At 35.0% G+C, this 8,336-nt stretch overlaps 1 pseudogene; it reads right to left on the bottom strand.

The window, feature by feature from the left end:
* Window positions 1–626: 626 nt before the first annotated feature.
* Window positions 627–3,291, bottom strand: LOC119877288 (annotated as a pseudogene).
* Between the last annotated feature and the right edge of the window lie 5,045 nt (window positions 3,292–8,336).

Consider the following 8,336-nt stretch of genomic DNA (forward strand, 5'->3'; position numbering starts at 1 on the left):
TATATTCAAATCCTTTGCCCACTTTAAATCTGTTTTGTTGTTGTTGTTGTTGTTTGTTTTTAGTATTGGGTTGAAGGAGTTCTTTTTGTATTTTTTTCTTTAAAAATAAGTTACTAGTTTTGGCACAAAATACCGGGAAAGCACGAGGGCAGCACCTGTGACCCCTTGGCTGTACTTCCCAGAATACACGTCAGGAAATGCTTTTGTATAACACCAGGCTTGGTCCCCAATACCCTCACGCCCTACCAGAGGAGTACAGAACCTGACCATGTGGGGAGTTTACACATGCCCCATTCACACTGCAGGGTTCCCCTCCAATCATGTACCAGATCTCTTTTGCAAATAGTGAAACTGCACTAGTTATTCCAACTGTACATTTCTTAAAACTCTCATGAATACTTAGGTCACAGGCAATGATGTCTCAAAACTCTTAGAACTCTTTAAGCTCCTTAGAAGACCTTTCTTAATAGCAGTTATTAAGGCCCTTTCTACGTTTCCAGCATTCTAAGCCCCAGGCTGCCTATGGCATCTGGACAGCAGCCCCTGGAAGTCCCCTATTCCTACAGCAAGATGGAGGAAGGCAGACCAGACCAAGCATGAGGAATAAACAGGACATTGTATTGGGCTCAGACCAGGAATCTGTGGGTCTTGAGGACCTCTGTGTATTCATCCATTTTCTTCTCCATGTTCTTTTAGACCTGTTTCTGTAGCCTTACAAGCTGTTTTTCCTTCTAGTAATGATCTTGGCCTTCTTCTTCCTCTTCTCCTCCTGAGTGTCTGTTACTGCTTGGTACTTCCAGCCAGCATGAGCCAGGTACCCCAGTTGAGTTAACTTTCGTGTAGTCTTCGGTTGCACAACCTTGAAGGCATCAGGAGCCACCATCTGCTTTTTCATGTTGTAGGGTGGTAGGATCCGATCAAACATCTGAGGCAGTCCAGGAAAGTCTGGCCTTGCTTGGTTTTATTGGGCAGCATGCCTTTCACTGTCCACCAAAAGATGTAGCTGGGCATCCTGGAAGTGATAGGGGCCATGGGATGGGTTGCTTGTGGAGGAAGGCCAGAAACAACTTGTGTCTGTAGAAATTGCCAGAAATGTTGATGCCCTCACAGCACACAACTATGACCTTCTGGCCTAGCGGCACCTGTTTGGCCACAACCGCCACCAGTGAGCCCAGGAGATGGCCTTGGCCATAGAGCACCAGGACTGCCCCTCTTCCATCTTCAGCCACTGCCTAAGAAAAGCTCTTGAATTTTGAATATTACTCCTTATTGGGTATATGGTTTGCAAATATTTTCTCCCATTTCTCCCAGGTTGTCTTTTCACTCTGGTGTTTCCTTTGCTGTACAGAAGCTTTTTCATTAGATGCTGTCCCCCATTTGTTTATTTTTGCTTTGTTGCCTGTGCTTTTGGTGATATGTCCATGAAATAATTGCCAAAACCAATGTCATAATGCTGCCTGTCTATGTTTTTTCCTAGGACTTTTATATTTCAGGTCTTACATTTAAATAATGAATCCATTTTTTTTTGTTTTTGTTTTTTTTTTTTTTTTTTTTTTTTAATGAATCCATTTTGATTTGAGTTTTGTTTATGGTGTGAGATAAGGGTCCAATTTCATTCTTTTTTATCCAATTTTTCCAACTCCATTTGTTGAATAGATTATCCTTTCCCCATTGTATATTTTTGGCACCCTTGACCATTGTGCATAGATTTATTTCTAAATTGTCAGTTCTGTTTCTTTGATCTATATGTCCATCTTTAGGCAATACCATACTGTTTTAGTTACCATAGCTTTGTAATATATATTTAATTAGGAAGTGTGATACTTACATCTTTTTTTTTTTTTTTTTTTTTCAAGATTGCTATAGCTATCTAAGTCTTCTGTGGTGAAAATGCCATTAGAATTTTGATGGGAATAACATCAAAACTGTGGATTGCTTTGGGGAGTATGGCCTTTTAACAATATTAAGCCTTTAATCTATGAACACAGAATGTCTTTCCATTTATTTGTGTCTTTAATTTCTTTCATCAAAGTAGTTTTCAGCATACAAGTCTTTCACTCTTTGCTTATGTTCATTCTTGAGTATTTATTCTTTTTGATCCTGTTATAGATAATATTCTTTCTTTTTTGAATAGTTCAGTGTGTATAGAAACACAAGTGAGTTTCATCTATCAATTTGTGTTCTGTAACTTACCAAATTTGTTTATTTGTTCTAACAGGTTATTGTTATTTTTTTTTTGGTAGAGTTTTTAGAATTATGTATAAATAAGATCATGTCACCTATAAACATAATTTTACTTCTTCCTTTCCAGTTTGGTTGCCTTCTCTTTCTTTTTCTTGCTTCATTTATCCTAGTTTGGACGTACATTTGTGCTTTTGAAATATTAGCACATTTATGTGTTATGTAAAATTTCACTCTAGCAGATTTTTTTTTTAAAGTCTATATTAAATGACAATGTACTTTGAGTCAGGGGGAGAGAAAAATTGAAAACCTGGAACTTGTTTCGGTTTATTCAAAATAAAAATATACATAGAATTATGAAAATATATGTTTACCATTTCCATCATGTAAATTGATCCATCATGTGTTATATAAAAGTTTTGGTCAAATGAACATGGTTTGAAAGGAAGAGTATCTTCAGATGACTTTGTAAGATATTTTTTATTTTCCACATGTTTGTTCCAAATCATTTCATGTACCCTCCTGTGGTTCTTACATGAATAGAAATAGCATGGACAAAATTTGTTTTTAATTGTTAGAAAAAAATATATTGAAAATAGAGAGCTATTCCATGTTCATGGCTGGACTCTGAATCCTAGATGCTCTAGAAGTGAAAAATTCCAGTCATTATTAAGATTCTAGAAAAGTCATTTTCCTTTATCTGTCAGTGATGCTGGATGATCTTCACATTGTGATTAACTTGTTAATATAGATTGTATTAGCATCTCATCTTTTATTGGCTAAAGAATCTTAAGTAGTATTTTAAACTTAAGTGTGATCTTTGAAAACCCTTTGGATTTATTTGGATTCCACCCATCCTGTGAGATTAGGCTTCCATTGGGTTGATCTGTGGGAGCTGCAGTATCTCAGGTCTTACTCTGCCTTTCTGTTTTCCAATCTTGATATTTAGTGCATCCCAGACATCCTCTCCCTGCCCTTCCATTGGGATCTGCCCCTACACCTGATGTCATACAGTTCACCATGCAGACTCTGATTGCACCCTATTTATATTCCTGGGAAACCCCATACTCTACCTACTTGGACCTGTCCCTGCCCAGGACCCCTGGACATGTCTCATGATATTCAAAAGAAAGAAAATCCAACACTAAGTCAGATTGTTCATTATACTTATCTCAGTAATCACTTCACTATATATGTGTGTGTATACATATATTTATATCATATATAATACATATGTTTACTGTGTAATTTTTTTAAATTTATTTTTATATCATTATTTTAAAAATCCAGTGTTTATAATATGAAGGTCAGAGCTTTTCCCCAGAATAAGTTTATAAATTTTCAATTGTCTTGTCAGGCCAATAGCGATACTCCTTGACCAGTTTGATTTCTGAGAAGACTTCATTCAAATCCTCAGTGGTGATCTGATCAAATGGAATTATGTTTTTCCTCCTCCCAGCTCTTTTTTATACTTTTCAATCCTCGTCTTTTAGGGAGACAAACTCAGCACAACTTTTCAAGTCTTCTTTTTCTTTAGCATCCACCTGGATGGTGTATTTATCCTCTCACACAGGAACCTCTAAGACATTAATCTAAAAGAAATACTTTTTTTTTTTAAGATTTTATTTATATAAAAAAAAAGATTTTATTTATTCATGAGAGACAGAGAGAGAGGCAGAGACATGGGCAGAGGAAGAAGTAGGCTCCATGCAGGGAGACCGATGGGGGTGGGGATGGGGATCTATCCCAGGACTCCAGAATCATACCCTGAGCCGAAGGCAGACGCTTAACTGCTGAGCCACCCAGGTGTCCCGGAGACATACTTTTTTTAAACGAGCAAAGATAGGACACTACTAGATTTTTCTTTGGCTTTTTTTCAAACTAAAGAAAAAGGAAGAAGGTATGCAGACTGTATTTTTACTAAAACTATAGAACCAATAATGATGTTTTTATCAAATTGAAAGAGATCATTCTTAACTCTTGAAAATGTTAGAAACAGCTTTTCCTTCTTCAATTTCCTCTTGGCAGCATATTTCAATGTTTGCTTTTTGTTTGGTGTTTTTGTTATTTTTCACAAATACATAACTAATGAATAGGCTTTCAATTAAGTTCTAGTGAGAGTTAGCCACCTACAACTCTTAGAAACTGCCAAAACAACAAAGAGAATTATTCAGGGTCTGTTTTATGAAAAAGACTGCTACTGTTATCATGAATATATAAGTGTTAACACAGAACTTAAGTTTGGCTTTATGATATAAAAAAAATTACTAGTTCATGTTTATGCTGGTGGGAAGTATGATATAACAATTAAGTCAAATATAATTATGAATATTACAATGGGATCTGGATAGTGAATTTTTTGTGATTTTAATCATAATAATCAGCTATATTTGTCCAGTGATTCTGTTTGGAAACCTAAAGTACTTTGCAAAAACGATTTCACTCATCTTTATAATATCCCTTTTGTAAGAGGATATTTGAGTGGCGATATGAGACAACTATGCAAGTTGCTTAGTAAATCAGAAGAATGAGGAGAGTTACATACATTCCAAGTGACCCATCATTACAGTACCGCTGTGTCCCTGGATATAACATTTGCATGGGAACAGTTTGCCACATGCTTTAGAATTCTTCAAAAGATTGTACCAAGTGTTAATATTGCCAAAGGCCCCAGGCATTGGCAAAAGCTCTCTCCATTTGTTATCCCATATGTGATATTGTTTGTGTCTCGGTATGTTTAAAACTGGAAAATTTTGTTTATGGGATTTTTAATGTGTGTGCATGATTTTAAGCAAGTATTTTGCAGTCTGGTACTTAGAACAGCCTGTAAATATCCAAATAGATATAAGAAGTTTGAAGTTTACAAAAAACATTCCGAATACTACAGCTACCTTTAAAAGGGAATCAGATTTACAACCTTTAGGATGAAGAACAGGACCCCTCCCCCTAATGGTTGTTAAAGGGCCTAGAAATGTTCACTTGTGACAAGAATAGAAACATAACAAATTTACATTAGCTACAGACTCCTTAAGAAGTACTAAACAACAGCTTATTCATTCACCCATTTAATAAATTTTCACCTCCTGAAAGGTACTGTGAAAATCAGTAATTCAATTTTCAGATCTTATGTGCTCTAAGAAATAGAGCTAGTGGAACATCATTGTTTTTCAATGATTAGATTAGAAAACATTAAGAATATTTGACAGGTTGAGGACTACTGATCAGATCTTCTGTAGGATATCATTCAGTTGGGATTTGTCTGATGTTTTTTTCATGAGTAGACTAGGGTTATAGGTTTTGGGGGAGACCACAGAGGAATAGTGCCATTTTCAACACATCATATCAAGAGTATATGCTATCAGCATGATATATCACTGTTTATGTTAACTATCATCACCCAGCTTGAGGTAGTGTTTGTCAAGTTTACTACAGTTAAGCTAGTCTTTTTCTCTCCCTCCCTTTTCATAATCCTTTTTGGAAAAAACACTTTCTGGAGCAATAAAGAGTTCTATTCCTCCTACTTGAGGGTGGAATACCTATATAAGTTATTTGGAAATTCTTCTGTATTGGAGAATTACATATCCTCCCTTATTTACTCAGTCATTTATTTGTATCATTATGAACTCATGGCAAGGAAAATCTGAGAAGTTCTCAGCCAAGAGAACCCCAAGGAGACATGATAACTATGTAATGTGATATCCTGGATAGGATCCTGGAAAAGAAAAAGCATGCAAAACAAAAACAGGATATCTAAATAGAATACGGATTTTAGTTATTGAGAATGTATCAGTATTGGTTCATTAATTATAACAAATAAACCATGTTAATACAAGATGTTCATATTAGGGACAACTGGATAAATCTGTTATCTTTGACATAATTCTTAAATCAAAAACTGTTCTAAAATTTAAAATCTTATTAAAAAAAAACCTTCTTCACAAAAATATTATAAATTCATTCAAGAATTGTCAAGGTGGGGAAGCCTGGGTGGCTCAGTGGTTTAGTGCCGCCTTCCACCCAGGGCCTGATCCTGGAGACCTGGGATCGAGTCCTGCATCGGGCTCCCTGCTTGGAGTCTGCTTCTCCCTCTGCCTGTGTCTCTGCCTCTCTCTCTCTCTCTGTCTCTCATGAATAAATAAATAAAATCTTAAAAAAAAAAAAAAAGAATTGTCAAGGATCAGGAATCAAAGTCATACAGTTTTAGTGGAAATGTGAATTGCCACAATCTGTAAGTAACTATCAAAATGTCAATGTGCACATATATTTTGCTACCTCAGACTCCTTTCTAAAAATCTATTCAGTAGCAACAAAAGCAATATGCAAGTGTGCCATTGCCGCATTTTTTATAGTAGCCATAACAAAATATATAAAAAAAATAATTTAAAACAGCCTGCCTAATTATTCAACAAGGAGTAATGGTTGAAGGAACTGTGATACTTGTTCAGAGTACAGCATAATTAAATAATATATGCATATATCCTATTTTAAAATAACCAAGAAGGTGGTATTATATCTGTATAGAATCCTACATAATAAACTATTAATAGTAGTTACCTTAGAAAAGTATAATTGGAGTGGGCATTATTAACATTTGCATTATCATCTCTTTTTTGTTTGAATTTATACAACCCTCATTGATTACTTTTGTAATAAGTATATAGCTTTTCTTTTTTAGAAGTAAAGGATACTTTTCCTTTACAGATATTTTATTTTTATTAGCACTTAAGCTATAATTTGTTAATTTGCTCTTAGACAAACTCAGTTCAATCTCATACTTTTACTAATTGGAAATTATAAAATAGAGCCCCTATCTAAATTTGAGAGAATTAGATGTCATTTAGCTATTAACATTTTCACTCATTTAATAGTTCTCTAATATGTGCCTCCTGTGCTTCTATTATTAACGCTTGCCTGGGATTGAAAGGTGATAAGAATATCATCCATAATTTCAAGGCTCGTTGTGTGGTTGGGGAGACAGATGACTAATCAATAGAGCAATGTATTAAATAGTCAACTTTACTTTTAAGGTGTTTGTAAGTAATATGCCATTTTTACCAAACATTGAAAATGAGGTGGGATTTTAAGATTGTAAGACACAGGGTGTAATAGAGACAGGTCTGGAGATATGTGGAATGAAATAAATTTGTAAAGTTAAGAAAGAGTCACATCACAGAAATCTTAATTGCTATGTCTTGGATGCCTATCGAGTTTTATCTCAGTTCTTTTAATTGATAGTGACTTTCTGCAGCAAAATGTTGAGAGGGATTCTTAGGCTGAGTACATTCTCAAAGGCACCCACTTTGATAGGAGTGATAGTCTTTCCAGATATTTACCTGACATTCAGAGGTTATTCAATGTAGCTCTGATTTTTATCCAGTACTATTTAATAAGTTATTAGACTTCAATCATCACTTATGTAGTCAATTCAAGAGGATTGTTTTCCTTCTTAAAGAGATTGAGAAGAAGTGATTAAAATATTATCAATAAGGTAGTAGAATATATAATGAATGCTGAGGTATATTACTACATAAATTCACAGGGATCATTTTATGGTTCTGGAATGAAACCAACTATGTCATACCTAAAACATCTACATAGTGATGGCTAAGAAATAGACCACTATACATAATTAGGAAAAATCTGATGATAGTTGTGAGGTATATAGGATATTATGAGATGTAATATACAATTAGAAGATGTACAAGTACAAATTCTTTATCTAGAAACCAGCTAACTAGGAAATAAATTATCTGTGTCTCTAAATATGGATAAGGATGTTTATGTATACATTACTATGTGTGTGTATATAAACAGATGCAGACATTCTCTTTATGAGAGAGATGCAATTTTTAAAAAAATATATCTATGAGGCAGAGATTTATTGGTCACTATGCATTAAGCCTCATGCTTTTTTTCTTTTTTTTTAAAAGACTTATTTATATTAGAGAGCACAAGTGAAGGAGGAGCAGAGGGAAAGGGAGAGGTCTCAAGTAGACTCCCCGTTGAGTAAGAAGCCCAACATGGGCCTGATCCCAGGACTCCTGACATCACAACCTGAGCCAAAATCAAGAGCTGGATGTTCAATGGCCTGAGTCGCTCAGGTGCCCCAAACCACATACTCTTAAGCAAGAATGTAAGAGATAACAAATGATGAC

This window comes from Canis lupus, chromosome 19 (assembly GCF_011100685.1).
Source record: "Canis lupus familiaris isolate Mischka breed German Shepherd chromosome 19, alternate assembly UU_Cfam_GSD_1.0, whole genome shotgun sequence".
NCBI lineage: Eukaryota > Metazoa > Chordata > Mammalia > Carnivora > Canidae > Canis > Canis lupus.